The sequence below is a fragment of the Myiozetetes cayanensis genome, unplaced genomic scaffold, assembly GCF_022539395.1.
Source record: "Myiozetetes cayanensis isolate MyiCay16 unplaced genomic scaffold, myiCay2020 scf2-11, whole genome shotgun sequence".
Lineage (NCBI taxonomy): Eukaryota > Metazoa > Chordata > Aves > Passeriformes > Tyrannidae > Myiozetetes > Myiozetetes cayanensis.
In genome coordinates this window covers 85,353,993-85,378,906 of record NW_026087411.1, presented here as the reverse complement: position 1 = coordinate 85,378,906, position 24,914 = coordinate 85,353,993, and the positions used below count along the sequence as shown (strand labels likewise).

Here is a 24,914-nt window from a genome sequence, read left to right as displayed (position 1 = left end):
AGTTATTCCTTCTTCCCCTTAACATTATGTCCACTTGGCAGTATAACAGCTAAACCACACGGACAGAGGATCTAAATCATTTCAAAATAACACTGTTCTCACAAGTAGCAACTGCAAAATGCCTGAGGCAAAAATGTGTCAAGAACCAAATTTTAGTTATTCAAACCCTACCACATTCTCCTTTTCCTAAAGCTACCAATTTCATTCCACTTAAATAACTTGTGAAAACCTGCTAATTCCATTTTACTAACATGTGGAGAACCTGCAGATCTTCCTCTTGTAGAGGAGAAATGCTCAGATTGGGAAACTTTCATGTTATTTTTCAGTATGAGTTCACATCTCATTTACAATCGGATTCTCAGATCAGCACACTGACATGGAAGGAAACGTAACAGAAAAATAAGATCTGTTAACAAAGCTGGTATCTACAGTCAGTTCCTCTCAGGAATGAAACACCCAACTTTGCAGGACAGCACTAGATATATTCGTATAAAATATCTTTGTGACAGAAACGAACAAAAGAACAACGAGGTTTCTTTACAGATTTCCTTATACAAGACATGAAATCCTTCTGTGTAGATAGTTGCTATGGTGCAGACTTAAGGGGAAAAAGAGGGGAGATCAGACTTCTTGTTTACAGGTTTCCAATATGCTCCACTTGATCCATCTTGAAATTGAAACCCTTCAGCTTCCTGTCTTAAGGCTGTCAGATGATAGAGAACAAACACAGTGTTAGCAACTTTATAAAGCTCCCACATTTTCTGCACAGATCTAGAGAAAAACATCCACAGACAGCAGGGACAATCTAGTTTCAAAAAGAATAAAAGCCATGCTAAATCCTGAAAGACTTACTAAAGGGAAAAGAGACTTACTCTGGGAATGAAATACCAGATTAGCTTTGTACACTGTCAACACTTCACCACAATGTAACACTGCACGGATCTATAAAAAAATACGCTGCTTTGACATTGTCAGGCAAAATCCTGATTCTTCTGAGAACTTCTTACACAGGTTTTATCCAAACAGGTATGCCCATCTATTTACAGATTCAAGAAGAATAAGACAAAGACATTTACGGTAGGATTCAACTCTCTCAGACACCTAAACCATATAAAGACACAGCTTCTGCAACAGTCCAAAAAGCCTACAGAAAGATTCAGCTTATCCTACAGCAAACGCTTGGGGTTAGTTCAGTGCCTAGACACAGGTATCTGCTGTCAGTTTAAGCTCCTTGAGAGTTTCACCTCACTTCCAGTGGCCTTATGCAATTTTCACCAACGTTTTAGTGATCCTAATTGGCACTAGGTTTAGGTAGGAGACCAGAGGGCTACTATCCAGGCTCCACTGACTCTACCAAGAAATTTTCACCAACTAGGAAGACAGGGAGCACAGAAACTTGGTGCAAAAGTATAAAACTTAAATGTTCTTCATCAGTCATGAACAGAATGCATCCTTTACTCTTTTGACAATTGACAAGAATTTAGATATTACTTGTAGAATACTCTTAGACTGTTATTTATCGTGGTTTTGGCGCTATGTAAGAGATTCGGCCTTCACAGTCACTACTTTAGGGTCCCATCTTTTAAAGAAGCAGCCAAATGTAATTTCTTCTCTAGATCCCTTATCCACTAGCCAGATTAGTCTAGAACCTTTTTGCCAAAAACTTCTATATAACCTGGTCTGCATAAACTGCCTTAATCAACTTTTTTTTACTATGGTGCATAAACCCCACTCTTACAGAACAGGTTAGTTCTCCCATTCAATCAGTCATCAGTCTGGTTCTGTCATACGCTGTGCTTTTACTGAACATGCAGGGTGAGGTTAGAAATGACCACCTGATCTTACCCAATCCAGGATAATTCCAAGGTTTAGGAACTTAATGATGCAGTCTTCCTAAAATACAAGTTCCATGCGTGAGGATGCCTTTAAAGACCTCCAGAGGGAGATACTGTCCAATTTTTGGCATTTAAATTGCCTTGAACATCCATCTTAGGCATCATCTCTGGCCACAGTAGCATCTTGCCACAGCCTGAATATTCTACTCTGTCAGGTCAGCAATTCCAAACTCAAAAATAAACAGGAGAGGAAGCAAGACATGTGACAACTTTCAAATTCTATGGCAGTTTTCTTGATCCCTTTAGACTGTAACTTATTCATGTCCCAAATGCTATTGTTTGCCATCATCTATTTATATTTCTTTACCTAGTTACTGTTTGAACAAAGTGTAAAAATATTATTTTCCATCTTGTCATATAAGCCTAGAAAGCTTAACTAATGCCTCAAACTGCTCCCCACTGCTAGCAAACAGCTTATACTGAAAGAGTAGCATCTAATGCCTACTTATGCTACTAACAGCACCACAAGAAGTCTGAAGGAGAAAAAAACCAATATACTGGAGGGTATTGGCATAGCCTTCTTTCCATCGTTTTTTGGTTCTTCCATCTTCTGGGATTTGTTTCCAAGAGAAGAAAGGGCCTTCACCAAGGCTGGACTGGGAGAGAACAACCATTAACTTTTAAACACTAGGGAAAATATTGTCCCTTCACGTTTACAGGCATAAGTAGTTCTGCTTTCCTTCCCATTTATTTAACAAGCATTGGAATGATTCTGCTAATGTAGCTATAACCCAGTTCTCACAGCTCAGAGATAAGGGACACTGTGCAAGGAAACCACCAGGCACCCAATGCTTCTATAGCTATACTTATTACACAGAATCCACCCAATATTAGGAATATTTAAGAGAGTTACAAGGTTCCCATGGAGAGAGAGCTGAGATTTTGTCACATTTTATTCCAAATCTACTGAAAACAGAAGAGCTTTTGCCAAGGCAATTTTGGCAAGTACTGCCAGCATTATCCTGGCTTGCCAAACTGCATTTAGATTTTGCTGGACGTATTTACTTGTTTAATATGCTCGGAGAAATAGATACATTTGTTGCTGTAGAGGATTTGGCTTACTTTGAAGACCTGGAACAACACTTAAAGATGAATCAGAGACTGACTGACTTAGGAATTTGATATATTAGCCTCAGCTCATAGTGGTGTTGCATGCTGAAGTATTAGAAGTAATCCATAGCACACCTACTTCAGGTCTGAGATCAGACAACTCTGAACTCTCAAATGACACTTTTACTGCATTATTTTTATATAGCCAAGTTCTTGCCCCTTTCAAAAATACTACCCAACATGAGCTGTAGGATGACCCTGAAGATCTACTTCAGGAGTCAAAACAGCACAACTACATTTTATGACAAACACAGCATTCTTTGCTGACTGCATGGAAATAAATCCTCAAGGCTTGATTTTCAGAAGAGATTAAGCATTCAATCTCTCTCTCACTCAAACAGTTACAGCCCTTTAGGACCCCTTTAGTTAATTTCGGCTGATCCCTCCCACACTGTTGTCCCTACCCTCACTCCCCACAGGGCCAGTCAGTGCTCTGCTTCCACCCTGTCAGTGAGGCACGCAGGAATGCTTTTGATCAGATGCATCAGAGGTACACTGGTGACATAGCTTGCCTGACAGAATCAAGCTCTACTGTTTGACTCAAAACCTGGAGTGAAAATACTGAAGTATTTCAAAAACATTATCTGCAGCACTTGTTTTCAAGGTTTTGTTTCTGTTTCTCCATTGTTTGTCCATTCCACATTGTCAGCTTTACTAGCTTGCTTTTTCTCCTTTTTTCTTTTTTTTTTTTTCTGAGCATCTCCCTCCATTCCCCCATCTCCTGATGCTACCCCACGATAGATAAGCTACATACTTGGTCATAGCCATGGCCCAACTATCCTCAAAGAACATACTACTAGAGAAAAATATGAAATACTGCTCAGGCTTACATTTTTCTAGCTCCTCACTGTTATAATATATATTCATCCTGGAGGCACAGCTTTTCATACAATTCTTTCCTTTGCCTTTTAAAAGCACATATTCTTAAAACTCCTCTAACCCATTATTCAGTAGGTACCTATAATGCATTTTTCACAAACAGAAAAATCAAGTATAAACATACCCTACACTTCTGGTTTCTAAATGTGTATACATATATATTTTGGTTATATTCAAGGTAAACAGTACCAACGTGCTTCCTAAGAGATACAAGTGCACTACTCTATGACCCGTTCCTATCTTTACTGTACCTTTCCAATATTTAATCCACTTGTAAGATAACAAAAATACCTGTGGATTCCTCTAGATAAACCAACAACAAAAAAGTAAACCAAGAGAAGATAAAGAATCAAAGCCTCTCCATCCCAGGGAAACATACAACTCAGTGACAATTCTTCATTGATAGTTTTAAATCTAATCACCAAATTATAATCCCTCAGATATGTCATATCTATACTTTCTACTATGTCAATTTTATAGGATGTTTGGGTTGCCAAATTCAGTATCCTGAAAACCATCACAAAGGCTAGTGTTTGTATGAGGCTATCAATCTGCCTGATTTAACATGAAATAAAATAAAAAGAAAAAATAATAAATGAGCTCCATTTCCCGGCAGGATCTACTCCACTTACCTGCTTTGGTCCAAGTCCTATTTCAGGATTTCTGTGCAAAACCATGCTAAGCTGACAGTCTATAAGCAGTTGCACACTCTACTCACCCAGTTAAGACCTGGCACAACTTAGTTTCCATCTGTAATCTGAAGTACTCTAATTTTAGATTAGCAATCCACAGAGTTTCTTATATTACTCCTCTTGCATTCCTTGATACAAGTTACTGGCATCTTCTAAGCTATGTCCTATTTTAATAGCTGTTGTTAAACATCCTCCTGGCCGCTAAAGTGGAAAGAAATCCATCAACATTTGCATCTGACAAAAATTCAGCTTTTTAAACCACATACCTGACAAATCTATAGAGTATAGTCTTTAGGCACTGTTCTATAATTTTAATACTACCTGGTCATGAAATATTAAAATTACTTTTGTTTCTAATAAAAATCTTTCTTTCTCTGACTGTCCAGCTGTCCTCCCTCCATCCATATAATTTGCTTACTAATTTTATACATTGCTTCATTATCTGTTAATTTATATTCATGGAATAAAAGCTGACAGACATCTATTTAGGGATTTCTTGTGCCAGGAGAAAGGGAAAGAATATTTTTAAGCGCCATTTCCACCTCTATTCTCAGATATTTTTATCTTTGCTATCTCCCTTGATTGTGGATTCTTCCACAACTAGTAAGATTTTTGTAAGCCATTCAAAAGCATTACATTTTTTTCTGTTCACATTTCATCTTTCCCCTTGTGTTGTTCAAAAGCTTTCTACCTTTTGAATTTTTTCCTTTGAGGAAAAAATATTTTATTCATCTGACCACAAATGGACTTTTATAATAAGCCATGATATCCACAGCTGAAGTAGTTATCCTAGACTGACTTTGAAGCTAAAGGAGAGAAATAAGCAGGGCAACTGGGGACAAATCATGCCATTCCTAAATTCATATCTAAAATAAATCATACAGAATTGTCCTGTTAAAGGGTCTCTCCTTATTCCTTAAAAGCCTAAAACAGTCCAGCTCGGACATATTTAACTACACGACAGGTGTAGTAAGTTCAGCAATATGAATCCATATTATAGGTATTTCCTACCAACTTCCATGAACAATTAGGATCCCCACAGAGGAATCAAAGGTAATGATAACCACACAAACATACCACAGGACAGAAAATCACATATCCAGTAGTATTCTAGCTTAAGACACCACCATATTTATTTTCAGAATGTTAATTCCCATTTGTTTCCTTGTGAAGAAGCTTAATTGCTCAGAAAATAAGCAAATAACCTTTTCTTACTTCACTGTTTCACGGAGACCTGCCAAATGGCTGCTATATCATTTCTAGAGCCACAGAGAACTCAGAACCGTACATCTGCAGGGTCACAGCCCAGGGCCTCATCTAACAAGCACAATATATATAGCCATTTCAAACGAGTCTGACCTGTGTCTTTCAAGTATTTGGAGGAGGATGCTGCACATGCAAGTTTCTCTAAGAAGAGCTGGAGGAGGTTTAGCTGGCAGAACACTGTGCCAATCCTGCAGAGCCATCTGAGTGCCACTTCATACTCTTTTCCCCACTGCTGCTAGCTGAGTCTTGCCCTTGCCCTGTAAGTCTAGGACCTAAGCTAGTTTCTTTCCTTTCACTGCTTTCCATGCATCACATAGAAGCTCCAATTACTGGCTGGAGTGTCTCAAGGGACATCACTACTCATATGAAAGACCAAAAACCCTCATAGCAGGTACAATTTCAAAGAGATAGTAAGTAAATTTGTCTCACATAGGCTTTCTGCTATTACACCATTGCTTAATTTAAACTGTCAAAAACCCCTCTGAATGTTTTGAAAACATTTCAGGATGTTACTGATGAACATTTATAGTTATAGAATTAATCACTGCTATGAATTCCAGAATCGCATCAGATATGTAAGAAAGGCTTCAAGGTTACATAACTTTCAACAACCAAAACAGAGGAACTTCACAGCTCATTCTAGCCTCCATAAGTTAAATTGTTGACACAGTAGTAAAATCCTTGCTCTAAAGTAACAGCAGCATTTTTATTTAATGTAAACAAAATATTCAGTCGTTTTATTTTTTTAAAACCACTAATTTTTGAGCAAGAGTTTTAGATGAGCACATATTCTGTGTGATAATATAATAAATAAACTACAAGCAGAACTCTTGAGACTAATTGTATTAAGAAATTCTAGAATGCAAGGCTGGTTTACTCTGCTCAGCATGCACATCTAGGCAACGAGTGGAAAAAAACGAGCCATTTGCACAGCTTCCTTTGCCTCTTCTTCCCTGACACAGGTATGTGCATGTGTATGCACATATGTACACACACACAAATAAAGATACAAAGCAGAGTATATCAGGCTCAAATAGTGAAATTTCTTAATACAATCATGTTCAAGTATATATATGTATATAAAAATATATAGAGAAGAACATAAAGGATAAACAAGTTATTATGCTGAATGGTGAAAACTTTTCTGGAGGAAGTAAAACATTTTCACTCTTCTGCACAGAACAAAGCAGACAACTTCCCCAGAAGTAGCAGCACACATCAGAAATGCAGCTATCAACTCTGCAAAGTCAACACTGCAAAATGGAAATATTAAGCCTATTCTCAAAGTATACAGAAGGTGAGGAGGGCAAGAGGGAAAAAAAAGTACTATAAACATCACTGTAAGAAGATCTCTTAACAGGCTAGGGCCTTCAGCAGAGAGCACAAACTCTTCCCAAAGCTTTTACTACAACAAAGTAGTTAAGAAAAGTCGTTGACTGATTCGCCTTTTATTTGTTAGACTGAGCAAAAAAAAGTTTGAAAATGATCAGAAAAGTTCAGATCAGTAACAGAGAACAGCATTACAGAAAAACTGGATGTGGGAGCTATTTCATATACAGGCTGCGATGGCCTTCAAGACAAAAGCAATCAGTTTTAATTGCATCTAGTGAATAAAGGTGAGTCAAGGGAAGGTGAGGAGAGGAGTGATATGGTGAAAGCAAAGAGACAAGGGATCTCTGCACAGCATCCTGGAGAGCTAAATGCAAATCCTCTGTCCTTACACAAAATGGAAAAAAAGAAAAGGAGCGCAATGAAGAGAACTGCTCAGAGCTCCTGGTAGATGCTGATGGACCAACTATTGACTGAAATACACCTGGATGCACAGAAGAGACTGCAAAAAAACTGCTCTGAGCAATATCCCTTTCTTCCACTGATATCTTGCCTTGCTATATGCAGAAACTCTTAAATTAATTTTCTATTAATCAAAGGGCATACAAGCGAGGGGGGGGAGGAAAATGCATCAGCAACACAAGACAAAGTTACAGAAAGTATTTCCAATTTACACACCAGAAAAATCAAGTGCCTATGACAGGAAGCCAGAATTGAAGCAAAATGCTGGCTATCCATATTAAATTAGGAGACATACCGTTAAATAAAAGCAGCTATGTTTACATCCACAGTTAGAAAAATGCCTCAAGCTATCATCTGGCAAAACACTATGTCACTGCACTGCACGTGGCTTCCTTCTCATATCCTTTGTTCGTTTATTTGTTTCATAATAACCATTGAAGCTTCACCAAAAAAAACCCCAAACAAAATAGCCCGCGTATATCAGTAGGGGAAAAAAAAAAAAAAAAAAAGGAGTGATTTCATGCATCTTGATCTATAAATAACTGCTTAAAGGGAAAACAGTTATATGCCTAATCCCAACTCAGAAGAACTATCCTTTCCAATTCAGATTTGTTGTAGGAGATACAGGATTAGTTCATCTTCTTTTACTTTGTTTTTAAACAAAACAAGCACATTGATTAATGCTTATTTCACATAAAATTAACAAAGAAAACTTCCCAAGAAACATGGCTATTAAACAGTGTCACTTTTCAAGCAGAGTTAAAACACATATCTGAACAATACATGTTTTTGATTGTGGCTTGAGTAGGAACAGCAGCTCAGTACTGAAAGCTTTCCATTCACATCAACTGTATTCTCTTCATAACAAGAGCATATGTAGGCAGAGGGATTGTGCCTTTTCCAACAGCTGCCCCGTCATTTTAAAGAGGATTTCCATAAACAGCATACACACACAAGTAGTGCTGGTCGACTTTCCTAACTTTCCTCTTTTCCTTCCCTCCTTCCTGGTCTGCAGACAAAACTTCAGCAGAGTAAAAACAAAGACCCCTCAGACAAGAACTGCTCTTCCCATTCAAACAGAGCTGGGGATAAATTCTTTTCTGATGGATTATTTTTTAAGAATATATCCATTAATTCAGTAAAGGGGTGAAGTGGGTTTGACTTGACCTACCCAAATCTGGAAGCCAGGGCCTGAAAGCAAACGGTGTCTTCCAAGGGGTACAGTGACCTCAACAGATGCCAGGTAAGACAGAATGCACCAGCATTTAAGACAACGCTAGCAGCCAGCTTCTAGCCTCAACAGAAAACGAGGACCACTGCTCCAACAGTCTTGCACTGGGTTTGTGTGGTCAAGTTTTAGTAGCAGGGGTTGGAGGGTGAAGAGGTGGGGCTACAGGAGTGGTTTCTGTGAGAAGTTGCTAGAAGCTTTCCCCACGTCCAGCAGAGGCAATGCCAGCAGGCTTCAGGACAGACCCGCCACTGGCCAAGGCTGGGCCAATGAGAGAAGGTAGTAACATTTCTGTGATAACATTTAAGAAGGAAAAAAAGTAATTGTGCTGAAGTAATTTGGCTCAGAGAAGAAAGGAGTGAGAATATGTGAGAGGAACATCTACGCAGACAGCAAGGTCAGTGGAAAAGGAGGGGGAGGAGCCACTCTGGGCATCAGAGAGGAGATTCCCCTGCAGCCTGTGGGTGTGCAAAGATCCACCTGAAGCCTATGCAAGAGAGCCACACCAGAGCAGGTGGACACCCAAAAGATGCTGTGACCCTATGCTCCAGCCCATGCTGGAGCAGCCTCCTGGCAGGAACCTGTGGACTTGTATAGAGAGGAGCCCATGCTAGAGCAGGTTTTCCTGGTAGGACTTGTGACCCTGGGGGGGGACCCACACTGGAACAGGCTGTTCTTGAAAGACAGCAACCCATGGAAGGGGACACATGCTAGAGTAGTTGTGAAGAACTGCAGCCTGTGCTCTCTCATGCTGGAGAATTTCCTGGAGAACTGTCTCCCATGGGAGGGACCCCACACTGGAGCAGGGAAGAACTCCTCTCCCTGAGCAGCGTCAGGAACAACATGTAATGAACTGACTGCAACCTCCACTCTCCATCTCCCTTCGCCACTGGTGGGGAGGACAAAGAGCCCAGGAAGGAGAAAGGGGTAGGGGGGAGGTGTTTTTAAGGTTTGTTTTACTTCTCATTACCCTATGCTCAAATTTTGACTGGTAATAAATTCAATTGATATCCTCAAGTTAAGTCTATTTTGTCCACGACAGTATTCAGTTTGTGATCTCTCACTGTTCATATCTCAACTCAAGAACCTTTCATTACATTTTCTCTCCCCTGTCCAGTTGCAGAATGGAGTGACAGAGTGGCTTTGGTGGGTGCCTGGCATGCAGCCAGAGTCCAACCACCATAAACTCTTCTGAAGTTTAGCACTAGCAGGTTTTAAGAGGTAGCTGGTAGAAGAGCAGTTTATGTTTCTGAGGTTGTTTTTCTGGAAGAAAACTCCTCATGTGCATATAGTGAGATTAGAGGCTGAAGAAAACAGACCCAACATACTACTACATTTTCCAACAGGAAACACACTGAACTTTGAGACAGTACGTAATTCAGGAAGAAGAGTAATAGAAAGGGTATTAAAAGAATTTCCTGCCAAAGCACAAATATTATCAATATGTAAATCTTCACAGGAGGTACTTAATGCTTTTGATATTAAATACTCTGCCTATGCAAGTCCTCTCCTATTGCTCAATCCTCTTCAAAACTATTGCAAAGCTTTCCAGATGAGGAGATTATGTCAAGAATTCTCTGTCTAGATGGCATTTCTCAAGTGCATACAAGTCTTGTAAATTGCATTACAAGGTCACTTAGAAAGTTCTCTGAGTTGTCAACAAAACCAGATTTAAGCCCAGAAACATTGCAGAAGCACTCATCTAAACACTTGTTAATTATTGAACCACGGCTCTGTTCATTACTGTCCTACTTTGTCAACAGTAACACCCACCTCTATCATCACAAATATAACCTGGCTGTTGCCAGTAATTCCAATTTTCTTTTTGCTATAAATACAAAAAAATTCAGCTAATTCTACAATGCATATAAGCTACACCTCTAACAAGTACCCTGGCCCTGAACTTGGCTGAACTTGCTCAGTACATCACTAAATTTGCAGTTCTTTTAAGTCAAATGGTGTATTTGTTGACTTTTTCTGAATTCATTACAAGTTTTTCAATATTTCTTAGTTCTGCAAGAAAAGGCTTTTGGAAACCTCTATCCATTTCACCTCCTCCACCTGCAGAGGAAAAAACAACCGACCTAAAACTGCAGCTTCATCAGTGTCTGTCCTGACTTCAAATCCATATACCATCCAACTAAACCATCATCTTTCAAGATATTTACAGCCAGATAAATAACTAAGAAGATATGTATTCTGTCTTCCCACATTTTAATTAGCAAACAACTCAGAGCCACCTATAAATGTACAGACAGTTACTCTTCAGCCCATCCCTCTGTCCCCTGGGTTTTCCTCTTGCTCTTTCCATTTGACCCCTGTCCACATCATCTGGATTCTACTTTCATGCCACTGGTCTTGAACTAGACTGTAAATCCTTTTTAGCAGAGCCCATACTTTACTACAAACAATAAAAGCACAAGATGATGTACAGTGCTAATCCTAACAGGAATCTTCAAGCCTTACTGAAATACAATAGAATTTGAACCTCTGGTAAATGTACAAATCTTCACTGAAAGCTATTTGCAAAAACACAGATTAGTGAAGTTTCCTCAAACATAAAGCATGTTTTCTTGATATTGCAGATACTGTTTTAGCTACCTACATGGCAATAATGTTTTATAGGAACACTGAGCAGGACATTAGCTTCTTTACAAAAAAGCCAGAAAGTGCAGAAAGTCTTTGGTTATCTGTCTCTTACGTGGAATGTAAAGGGACAGATTAATGTTTAGATTATGTCCTCTCCTACTTTTACATAAACATGCCTACAAACATATTTGAGAAAAAAGGATACTGACAACAAGAAAAAAACAAGTTAACAACAAAACTCTTTTACCACAGGCAAAGATATTTAACACACATACCAAGCAGACACATATCTTCTTTCAAGAGGGAATACACTAGTGCTTTCAGTATCAACTTAAATCAGTTATGTGCTACAACCTCACTGCTCTTTTTCTGGTATGACAGCAATGGTGATTAAGTACCGTCCCAATCACATAAACTGTTCTCTATGTCCTGGGGTCATATTTAAGCACCGGGGTCCACCCACACATAAACCTAGTTGGCATGACCGGAGTCTTGAAATTGTTTCAAGTGATTTCTAGAAAAGTATGAATCAGCTTTTAGAACTTCCTCTTTTTTTTTTTTTTTTTTTTGTAAAGGGAGGAGGGAAGGAGAAGGAATGGAAAGGGTGAAGGGGGAAAATCACTGAACCTCAAACAGCTGAGATGCTGTGATACGTCAGAGGTGAACCCAGCCACAGAAATCTCCCTGACGTCCCCATCATTTTGCACAGTTGGGCCTCTTCCAGGAAAAATGAATTTTTTAATGCTTTTATCCTCCACAGTTTCTCTAATTGGTGCATTTCTAGTTTGCAGGACTCCTGTAAGTGATTGCTTCCTCCATGGCTTAGGATTTAAAATTCTAAATGAGCCACTGCAAAGATGATAAAGATGTGAAACAATCTTGTAAAAACTTTCTAGTGGAGTCTAGAAACGAAGCCAAGCAATCTGTAGAACCAAGCAGCTCTGAAAACTTAGAATTGAATTTGCAGTTAAAAATATAACTGATTTCATTTTTGCTTTTTCCTATCAGAGACTGGATGACTTCTAGATATTCAGACACAGACATCACAAGAAATATTAAGCAGTAGGTAGAAAAGATTGGCCTAATTCGTATGTCTGTGGTAAACCTAATAGAAGTTTTAAACAGACAACTATGTTTTAGGTGTCAAACATTTCTTGACGTCTGTGGCAGTTGGCAGCTGCAAACATCCGACTGAAAGCCCCATCTGCTGCTTCACAGCTTCCAGTCGAGGATGTTTACAGTCGCTTACTGTCAACAGCAATACACATTCCTTGGCTGTTTATTTTATATTATTAACATGCAGAGGCCTCCAAGCAGGTTAGTTAAGATCACTACAACTTCTGTTGCTGTGTTGCTGCCCGCAGTTGTACACGGGTCTGTTTTCGTAAGTATTTACTTAATGAAATAAAGTACAACAGAGGAACAACATTTGCAAACAGCCAGGCGTATTTTCTGTTCAAGCATTACGCTTCTAGAATTATGTTGATTATTTTACATCCAGTAAGAATTAAATAAAGGCGTATAAAAAGGGCAACTTGCTTCCACTGTTGCATTTGTTTTGTTCTCCAAGAGACTTGAGCAATCCTGTCACGTTCATACAAACGCTGCATTACTCTACAATAAAATTCACTTATCAGCACAGAAACTAAAGATAGTAACTGACTGGTATGAAAATAGAACCAAACCCTTCCTAAGGGTATTTCACTACAGTGTCTGGAATGTCTTCTGCCCCACAAAAAAGTGGGTGCAAGGGAATTATATGATATTAGAAGTTAGTTTAGGCAACATTTGCTTCAAAATAAAACTGTGGAAAAAACCCCACCACACAGCCCACTGAGGACTATGAGGAAGAGGCAAGAAGTTGTGTAGCAAGCTCTGCAAAGGCTTCAATAAAGTTCAAACCTGCTAGGAGATTTCTACGAATTATCTGAGCTAACCATTTGCTGCTGCACTTCACGCAGTTGACAGAATAGCACTTCTCACGAAATGAAAAAGCCAGAAAGATTTGGCATAACAACATCTTGGTTGTACAGTTCTGCTGTTTGTTTTTCATTCTATCTGCCATTTCCTTATTAAGTTAATGATGGGGAAAATTAAAGATTAATCACTCAACTATTTTTCTGAAGTCATATGAAACCGCAGCAGGCCAGCAGAGTGATTATATCACTCTAATTAGAAGGTGTTTTTCCTTGAAACTTTCTTGCCCCAAATGAAATTACCACACTGTAAGCCAAGTAGGTTATGAAAAGACTGTAGCTGGGATTCAGAAGCCTGTGGTGTATTTATTCAAACTGATAAGTGTGAAGGATCTCTATAAATCACTTTCAAAACTCAGGGTTATATTTTCTATACTAAGGTTAAGAAAATTAATCTTTCAGGCAGCAGGTGAAAACAAGCAGAATTATGTTGAGGCCTTTCCCTTTATTCAATACCAACTTTGAGCTATTAAAGCTTCCTAAGGAATCACATTTTCTCAATGGGTCAAGTCACTAAGGAAACAAAGCAAACTTTATCAGTGCTGCACAACTCTCCATTCCAGAAATTCCTAGCACTTGGCATCTATATAACACACCAGAGCCACAGGATCCACTCACCCTCTTCTTAGGAGAGCTGTGAAAGAGGAGAGCCATAACAAGCTATGAAACTCTCAGTAAGGTCCCCAACTTTCACAAAGGTTCACAATACAAGGAGGTATTGGCCATTCTTGTGTGAGGTCTACTGAGGAACAGGATGGTAGGAAAATTCATTTACTGTAACAATACTTTTGGAAAAAAAAAAAAAAAAAAAGTTCCTATTTTGGCAAGTTCTATCTTATTTAGCAAAAGCCAGCTAAGAAAAACACTTGTCACCTTGTAAAGCAATAGGTACAGACTGTAACAAAAAAGGTCAACAAAAAAATCCTCAAATGCAAAGCACTGATTGCAAAATGAAAATATTTCACCTTAATTACACCTAGCCATGACACTGAAATTAGACTTTTATTTGTAAACGCACTGGCTCAATATCTACAACTTAAAGGGGGACAAAGTAGGGAGCCTATAAAATCCTAAAAACTTGAATTAATTAGGTGAAGGACATTATGTCAGCAACAATATACAATTCCACTACATGTATGGCTTCCTTTGCACTTTCAAAACACATCAAACAGATTATATCTGTATGAAAGTCAAAGCAAGGTCAATCTAAAACTGTGAGGCACTTTATCACATAGTATGAATTGTTATGCAAGAGAATTCCATCAGTTATCTTTACTACGCTGATTTTTAATTTTTAAAGTCTTCCTTAACACCTCCATAAGAATAAAGTATCCAAGACTTGAATAGCAATCACCAGGGCTTGATACACATTCATCTTGATAAGGTTGTGAACAAATAAAGGTAAGACAAAAGGAACAATGTCTTCATGAATTTACAGTTCATGTCAGAGAATGAGCAAAAGGCAAACTGGTAGCACTTAAGCCCTGTTCAGCTAAAAAAAAAAAAAAAAAAAGCTTTCAACTGTTTTTCTCTCACTCTTATGAAATTTCCACACCAGATTAATGGATTATCAGTGACAAAGAAAAAAACAACAAAAACAAACTAACAAAAAAAGCAACTCAACCAAAACTTTCCAAGTGTTCCTAGAATTCAAAACCAGGGCCTTTACATTTTCTGTTATCTTCCACACAGATATAGATGAGGTGATATAGAAACTCAGACAAGTAAATTAGATTTTAACCATATCAGATTAACTCTGGAATACCAACAGATAAAAATACAAATTCAAAGTTGCATAGAATTTGAAAAAAACCTTAACTTGTGGAAGTTATTTCCTAACTTGCTTTGTAGTCTACATTTTCTAATTTGTTTGTCAAAAACTTTAGGATCATTAAATATGGGAAAAAGTATTCCTCCTCTTGCTGTCACTGACAGCACAGGAAGATTAAGCACACATTACTTACATGAACTCAAGTTCACAGCTGTTACGATACAGCATGAGTATCTCCAACTGTTGCAGATGAATCTGATTCTCCCAACTGCATTTGAACTGACTCTAAAATGCCTGAAGCAGGAGGCTCTCCCTGCGCTAAGGCGGCAGTTACAGACAAGTAGTTGAAATTACGCACCAAAATGAGATACAAAATATCCAAACGTTTGGGAACGAGATGTCAAAACTATTGGTAAAATCAGGAACAACATGTAGTGCATTTTCTTGAGCCTCTTCCCAAAACTCAGAGTATAATCATTAAGAATTTTAATCAGCTTTTAATCTATCCAAGTGAATGACTACTAAGGTGCACCCTCACTAGCAATATATCTGGAGAAAAAAGCCCAAGAACTGTACTTCTTAGATACCAGCTGATTCTACTTCAGTTCCTTTCATGAGAGATACCCACACCTCCGGGGAGAATTACATTCTTCATCTGCCAAAGACTGCTCCTTAGATTTCCAGGAATTCATATCACATATATGAACAGAAGTTATTGTAATTCCAGAAGTTCAGCAGCTCAGGTCACATAGTTCTCATTGCAAGAAGTCAGACAGCTTTTAACAACCATTATTAAAACTATGCCTTTTTCTGGTACAGTCATTTAAAACTCAAAATGTGTTTAAAGTGACACATTACTCCTGAATGCAGCTGTCTCTAAGATAAAGATTAACTGCTAAGGCAGCATTAAGTATTCAGAACCTATACTGAACTAGTTAAGTTCCCCACCAGAGGTAGGTATAACAACTTCTCTTACTTATTATGTTAAGAAACATATAGATTACACAACCAAAACCAACCATACAATAAATTTGAGATTGAGCATCACTTCAGAAAAACAAAATCCCCACACAGTACTCTTAGTTATGCCTTTACAATGGAGAAGGAATTTATTCATGCAGTCATTCTAGACAAAAGGACATACAGAAGCCCTTTGCAGATGGATGGACAGACACACAAGACAGAACTAGATTATTAGGAGGAAACCAAAGAAATAGAGATTGAGAAGAGCACAGAAAGAACATGAGGGGAACTAAAGTATACCAGTCTAAAATAGCAGGATAACACTCACACAACAGTTCTGAAATCTAAGTTATGAGCACACAACAAAACCAAGAGAAGTGCAGGACGTAGGACTTATTAACTAAAATGTATATACTCTAAGTTTATTATTTATCAATTTGCACTCCTGACACCTTTTGAAGGTACTTGAACCCACTCTGTATGTGACCACAAGAAACAAGGATGCCTTTGATAAACACATCTTCTCCATCAATCAGTGACCTGCAGCAACAAGTGAAGGCTAAGGAGGGATATCAGCACTACTTATGCTCTCTATAGAATCAGCAAGCAGTACAGCCTTGTTTACTGCTCTCCATTTCAGTGCCATAAGGGCATCACTGTGAATCCCACAAACCTTAAGTAGTGTCCAGAAAGGAAGATGCAAGAAGCTCAACTGTCCTCTCCTATCGGGTGGCAGAAGTGGGTGATGCCCACGGGGTGCACAGCATTGCTCTCCTTGCCGGCAGAACTGAGCACCGTGAGTGGAGCAGAGACCAGCCTGAAGCCGTGTCTAAGTACGCGTCGCTGTGCCAGTGCCAACACAGAACACTTGACTTCACGGTTTCCTATTCCAGCTAAGTACAAAGACCATGTACTGGGTCAAAACAAGAATAAAGAGCATATATTGGACCAGAAAACAGCCCCCAATGGCAATAATTTCTTCTCATGGCTATTTGGTAGAAGCACTACTCAAGAGAGCACAACATGACAGATCCCAAGCTTAGCAGAGAATATCTATTTAGATTTGACAGCATGATCAAACTACCTATAGCACACAGCTCATTCAGCTGTATTGTCCATATTCAAAAGGAAGGCAAAACACAACTGCAGTGGTAACAAGCCTCTGGCACAGGGGACACACTACAGGCATGGCACATATCAGAGATTCCCTGCGCACAGGAGCAAACAGAGTCGGGCTGACCAGAACCATCTTCAAACACAAAACTCTGCTCCAACATCCTCCTAGAATTTCTAGAATGCTTTCATCTTGTATTTTGCAAACTATGCACTAACTTACATTTCTTATGTCCTTTATTCACGACATGTAATTTGTGCTGTAAATACGTTCTCTGAAGAACATATTTTACACCCTGCTGTGTGTGACCACATGCAACAAGGATGCTTTTGATAAACACATCTTCTCCATCAGTGACCTGCAGCAACAAGTGAAGACTAAAGAGGGATACCAGCACTACTTTTATACCTTTCTTGGGAAAAGCAGGGACTTGAACTCTGATCCTTTTGTTGGTCCAGTGACTCACACCTCACATGCTACAAGTTTACTCTTATATTTCTGATTTCAGGGTCAGGTAATTAATGGAGGAGTCAGTTCTGCTTGCCCATCGCCAGGACACAGCACCCATCCCAACTACCCTGCAAATACAGGGAAGGCCATTTTTCTCTCCCATCACTCCTTCCCTTGTACAGAGCTCAAACACAGAACTGGGACATAAAGATTCTCAAAATAATTAGCACAATCATAATGTTTGTCCTTCAATTCCAGTAGATCAAAACAAATACAACCTCTGGCCACAAGATTGTTTTCACTTAATGTGCTCCAAAGTGCACAAACCCCAGATGTTACAGAAGAGTCTGCATGGCTTCAGCTTACACATCCTTACCTATTAAGTTGTGCTATGCATTGATTACTCTTGTCCCAAAAGTACTTGAACATTACCATAAATTAATGCTAGATGCAAGAGAACTTCCGGGTACTACGTTAAGCAAAACATCCACTAAAAGTATGTAGGAAGCAACTTCATTAACAACACTGTGTGCTAAATTGATTTAGAAAATGCTTATTTATTCACAGCACTATGAAAGTAAAACATAACAGCAATATTTAAAGAATGAAATGAGAGTTCATGTACAGCAAATGCATTACCCTTTGCACATGTACAGACTAGGGCAATACACCTACTCAAGTCCCATTCTTCATTTATTTCCAACAGCCTTCCCTTTCCCTGGGTGTGACCAGGCTTATGGCATGGGGGAACAGAATGAGGCTGAACATCAGCCTCAAGGTAGTTAAACACTTGCTTGTTCCCACAGTTTGTAATTAAACACTGTGACCTATTGGATAAAATGCTGACATCACACTGACAGGGCCATGAACCTGAATCTTGTTAATGTTAACCTGTATCCTCATCCCCCTGAAAAGGTCCTTCCTCCCAACTTTCCAGAAGCAGAAGCTGCAAGAGACTAACATGCACATGGAAAAAAAAAAAATCATCAAGTTAAAAGAGAGGAACAATTCAGTCCTACAAAGTGAGGAAAAAGCATTAGATTGAGCAGTAAAGCAAGGGAAGAGAGGGCTTACCAGCATAAACACATAAACGTTAAGACACTGTGGAAGCTCCAAAGTGCTCAAAAAACACAGTAATCAACACTGACACGCCAAAGAAAGCACACACTAGGAAGTTCTGTGAGAGGAAAGGGCAGAGTGAGCCCCACTGAAACAGTTAAAACAGAGCTGCATGTGAGAAACGAGAGGTAGGAAGAAGGCACAAACTGTGAAGAAACCCTACTGTTAACTTCAGGCATCGGGAACTTAAAATTATCCTCCTTCCACACCTTCAGCCCAAAATTTCCCATTTAAGTCACAAAAGAGTTACTCTAAGTGCTGCACCCACACAGCCTTCCACAGATGCAAACAGGTTGTGTAACTGCATTTTGCTTCTGACAGCAGAAATAACTGCCCAGAGGTTCAAGAAAAGAAACAGATAAGGAAACAGGAGGACACCTATAAAATGGCTTCCTACCAAAAAACCCTTTTTTTGATGGTTATTAGCAAGGAAAATCCCTGGTGGATAAATACAGCCTTTGTAGTCAGCTAAAAATTAGAGCTATTAGAACATCTCTTGACAGCTTCAAGAACAGCTCTCACTTGCTTAGACTCACAGAAAAGTTTATAATCAACTTTCTGCAAAACCTTTTATATAGAACATGTGTCACTGAGGAAAAACACTGAAGCAAAACCTGACTTTATTTTTCAAATGTCTTAACAACTAATCCCCTTGGGATTATGTCAGGCATGTCACATTAGGATGGCTTGGGCTCACCTTGACCGACAAGTGTGTTAAAATGCAACTAAACCTGTCTACATTTGCACTTCCAACATGTGCTTCTAAAATTTCAAATGGTTATAGAGGAAAGGCATCTGTGGATCTAACACTGATCAAGACCATATTAAAATGTGTTTTACTTCAACATGAAGGCAGAAGCAGTCTTAGAGAATAATGTAAAACTTAGTTTCTACGCACTTGAATTTAAAAGAGGAAGGGAGAACTTTCCTGTGCACAAATCTATTTGCTATGGTAGGTTCTGTTATTATAAAAGGTACAATTATACAGTACCTGTTTTTGCTGTGAAGGATTATATATGCAAATGGCTGAATTAATAAACCAGAGTTCAGAATGAGCTTTTCCTGTTAATTTATGGCCCAGTGTTACAATCCTTTCATGCAATGCCATAGTTTTCAGTGAGTAACTTCACATTATCCTCCTCAGAGTGTGGACACAAAGAACATCAACCATCAGTTCATAAGACTCTCCCTCTTAACCCACAAGAGTTTAGGTGCCTGATAAAGTTTTAGATATTATTAAAACTTCAAACATCCGTGCTTGGCTGCTACTACCCTCTGAGCACACAACTTTCTGCCAGTGGGTACTTGTGCCAACACTGAAGCCTTCATAACACTGCTTGAACCAGCACCGCACATCCAAACCACCACGCTGTTCTCAAATTCCCTGCTTGCCCTCTCATTCCTCAACTGCTGAAATGCAAGAACATGCCTCTGAAAGTGCAATTTCCAGATCTGTCCTTTATTTGAATGAAATAAGGAGTGTGGGAATCGACCAGCTGCACCAGGAACCTTTTTGTACAATACAAACACTAGGTCAAGAACCATTCAGGTTTAAATCCCTCTCTAGGCCTGTAGCAGCCACAGCCTAGAACCCAGTTTTCATTACTCCAGTTGAATTCCTGTGACTGTGTGGTAACGCCATCCATGTTTTGTCCACTGCTTTTAACAGGAGAGGCTCAGCCCTGGAGTTTCTGCTACCCAGGAGGGCACCATATTCAAATCACTCTCCCAAATCAGCAATATGACCTAAAGAAGAAACTTTGGAAAAGGGGACCCTACTCAGGTATTTCATTCTAGGACAGTGTTTGCAACTGCAAATAATACAGATGGATTAACACCTTCACCTATCTAGACCGAAGACCTAAGCCTCTATAAAATTTAAGCTGCAGAGCAGATCTCTCTCTACCTGTCCTGCTGGTTCCTGAGACACTCTGATCGTTTTCCTCTGAGGGGCAGCCAGAGGACACCTTGCATGGTCTTTCCCTGCAGGTCATACAGGCAAAGCAAGGGCCAACTCTGGGCTATGGGCATCAGGGCAACTGCAGGTCAGGCATCTGCACACTCCAGCCCTTAAGCTACCTTGGATGTTTTGCCTCCTCCTTCTGTCAACTGTACTGAAAGTACAGACATGCTGTTGGTCTATTTATCTTCACTCAGCTTTCTAAAGAGTCAGTGAAATGAATCACATGTGGCACTTGTAACGATTGTACTAAAATAAACAAAACTCAACCACAGGATCACTTTTTAGTATTCAAAGCACTTGCATGCTGGTGAATGCAGCCCTGCTGAAAATACTCGCTCAGAGGACACCCTCCTCCTCCCTGGGCTTTAACAGCTCCTAACCCTATGCACTGTCAGGGCAGTTACTTGGCTGCAAATGCAGCTTGAACATCACATCTGACTTCATGGTTAGGTAAGGGGATTCCAGTACAAAAGCAGCATTGAGACAACAGCTTAGAAAAGTACAGAAGCACTGCCAGGGCTCTAACTTTATAAGTAGATTTATAATTAAGAGTAAGAGCTATTAATTAGTTTTCAATGGTAACAGCAAAGAGCTAATGATCTATTAGGAATCACAGACACTGCGTTTAACATTTCTCATGAGGCAAAAGACAGACTCATTAATTCAAGACATGAATTCACAAGAAATCTCAACACACAAAAACTATTGCCAACAACATTAATTTCAGCAGGAAACCTATCCTATAGAAAGTGAACATAGTAGACATTAATCTTTACCCAGATATTTTGAAGGGAGTTCACATGTAACACTTCCACTCTTGGTATGAGCTTTAGTTACAACAAAGCGATGGACAACAGCCATAAAGCAGGTAGTACGTGTTTTAACATGGGTGTATTAGGTTTGATTTTAAGAGCCAAGTTTCTTTTTTGGGGGGGGGGGGCGGGGGCTGGGTGTATCTTCTGCAATCAAGCTTTTCAAACTCTGCCTTCTCCATCCAAACAGCTGGAGTATAGAAGAGCTTAAAACAAAAAACAAAAAAAAAGCGAAGCGCCCCATTGTGTTTTGACTCGAAGTAGATACAGCAGTAACCCTCAAGGTTACCTTGCCCTATGTGCGGCCTCAGGAAGGAAAAAAACACAGTTTCAGCAAAGGAATTTCTTGCCTGGCTGGAGGCCACACCCGCCACATCAACTGATGGCAGAAAAGCATTTGGATTCACAACTCTACCCATAGCACCCAGCCGGAGGCGAAGCAAAACTTTCTCATTTTCGGAGAAGAAAAGAAACTCTTGCTCAATAAGTAGCAATTATGCTGCAGAATTTATATGCTGAGCACGGCGGAATGTACGAACACCAGATCAGTCAACCATAGCTTTAGTGCTTTGAGTATGATTAACAGAATGAACTTTCAAAGGTCAATTAAATGTCAACACGTTTTAAAGAGATATTCTTCTTAAGTTGGGGTGATGTGTAACAATACCTTCCAGAGCTGCTGTGCCACTTTCATCTTAAAATTTTACCCATCCGATACTTGCACGTACAGATGTAAAGATGATAACTAATTAACCATTGATAGAAAATAATGGCTATTTATGGTCCTGGTTTTTCTATTGCTAAGCTATCTTTATTACTTGTGTCTAACGAGGTACACAGGAACACTTGCCCTAAAATTTCATTTCAGCTGTTGAGGGTGAGAGCAAAGGGAGAAGAAAAGGAGCAAGAACACTCTGAAAGTCTAATAATTTACTATATGAAAATAAGAAGAGGCTTTTGATATGCAATTGAGCTGCCTGGATGTAAATCTGGAGGAGGAAGAGGGGGACGGCACAGTAAGTGAATTAATTATGAACACATTAATCGTGACTTTAAGCAGTCCAGCAATTTATCTCTTCACTTCTAAACATTTCTGGGAATTCAAACTTCAGCTAACTAGCTCAAGATATCTTAAAACTAATGCTGAAAAAACTTATCACTAAGTACAGATTAATTTAAATCACCCCTCAAATTGGATGATCAGATCACTAGTTAGTTTTTAAAAAAAAAAAAAAAAGTCTCCATTTCAGTATAAACTAAAAGGATTAAAATCCTGACCAAGGCCTCACAACAGTACTATAATCATTGTGACATGAACAATATTTACTCAATAGCAGAGCTAAAGAATCATTCGAGAGTTGAGAAAAACCAGCAGAGAGCCACACTCTGTGCAGACGCCAAAGGAAAACACGCTGCAGAGTTTTCCTTCTATAAGGGCAGCGGTCCCGGCACCTCTCCACAGGTAGGCTCGTAACTCCACGCGACTTTAGGATGAGTTTTTCAGGAGGTTCCCGCTCCGGCCCTGGCAGCCCCGCCGGGTTTCGGGCCAGGTGCCGCGGGCAGCGGCGGCTCTCCCCAGACAGGGACTAGGGCAGGCAGCCTTCAAAGTTCCTAAAAAGTTCCCAGCCCCGGGGACTGCCTGACCCGCATCGGGCACGGTCGCCCCGTCCCGCCGCACCTGCGGCCCCGGCCGGCGGAGCGGGCACGGCCGGGGAGCTGCGGGCGGAGCGGGCACCCGGCCCGGCCCGCCGGTGACCGGGACCCCCGCCCGCTGCTTACCTGGCCGGGTCCTGCCGCGCCGCGCCCAACTTTCCCACTCCGGGCGAAACTTGCGGCAGACAGTGGGCCCGCTCCAGACGGCCGCCTCCAGCCCAACCCAGACCGTCCCGTCCCGGCCCGGCCCAGCCCAGCCCAGCCCAGCCCCGCCCCCCGCCGGCCCGGCCACAGGGGCGGAGAAAGGGGGCGGGGGGAAGCGAGCCCGCCCTGTGCCGGGCATTGTACGCCCCCGGAGCGCCTTTCGCGGCGGGGGAGGCGGCGCAGGCCCCTCCTCCCCTCGCCATGCTCTTTGTCTCCCCGGCTCTGCCCGGCCGTCCCGCTGGCGCCGCGGCCGCCCCGGCGGGGCCGGCAGAGCGCGGCGGGGCCGCCCCGGCCGCAGGTGACCGAGCAGCCACCCCCGCCCAGCGCCGCCCCCGCCGGCGGGATCCCGGCGCGCTCCGCCAATCGGCTCGGGGCAGAGGGGCAGCCCCGGCCAATGAGGCGCCGCGGAGCGCGGAGGGTGCCCCGGCTGAGCCAATGGGGCGCGGAGCAGCGGGCCGGCCCGCCTCCCCCGCGCGGCGCGCGGAGCGGGGCCGGCCGGGGCTCCCCGGGCTCCGTGAGGGCAGCGCGTCCCGGCCCCGTGAGGTCCCACAGCGGCGCGGCCGGCCCGGGTACCCAGGCCTGCAGGCCCCGTCCTGCCTCGCCTGCCTCCGCCGAGATTTGGCTGGGGAGACGGGAGCAGTAGACGGGCAAAACGGGCTTGCGAAAAAGCAGAGTGACGTCCCCGCTGGGGGTCCGGAGAGGGGAGCTGGCAGAGACCGGAGCAGCCGCACAGTCTGAGAAGAGCTGTCTGGCTCTAGTGGTTGTCTCTTACACGGCCAAAAGCCTCGTCTGATTCGCCCTTATGCCAGTTTTGTATTGTAAGGAACACGAAGTCCCTTATATACCCAAGCAGTGAGCAGACGAAATAATAATAGCTCCGAGGCGAAAGCCACTAGTTTGAGGTCTCACTGCCCTTCCCATGACTGTCATAGAATCATCAAGGTTGGAAGAGGCTTCAAGATCATCAAGTACAACCATCCACCCAGCGCTACCGCTTGTAACCTCGAAATCACTAAACCACAACATCCAGTGCCAGATCTAAATGCCCCCTGAACACTTCCAGGGATGGTGACTCCAACACTTCCCTGGGCAACTTATTCCAGTGCCTGACCACCGTAACACTGAAATTTTTTCTTCTAATATCTGATCTGAATCTCCTGTCTCATCTTAAGACCATTTCTCACTGTTGATGCTCATTTGGTGACCCACAAGTATGCACCACTCAGTCCTACCTAGTAACTCACAGTTACACACCTCAAACCTGGTGTGTTTATGCTTTATTCCCAAAGTATGTAACCTTGTTGCTTGGTGCCTGAACTCTGGTCATTATTCCAGTCCTCAAGTTCAGGCAAAACCTTTTCAGGCTACCCTGACCTTTCTCCTGGTTGTCCTTCACAGCCCCTGCCATCTGGAAATTTCACTAGTACACCTCATAATTT

The 24,914-nt window shown here is 41.1% G+C and overlaps 1 protein-coding gene across 2 annotated transcripts in view; it reads right to left on the bottom strand.

Moving 5' to 3' along the window:
* OGFRL1 (opioid growth factor receptor like 1) overlaps nt 1-23,504 on the bottom strand; it is an 86,222-nt gene extending 62,718 nt beyond the window's left edge. For both annotated transcript variants that reach the window (XM_050314710.1, XM_050314711.1), the window contains exon 1: nt 23,398-23,504. The gene's annotated coding sequence lies outside the window, so the exon portion shown is untranslated. The remainder of the gene's footprint in view (nt 1-23,397) is intronic.
* Nucleotides 23,505-24,914: the final 1,410 nt, after the last annotated feature.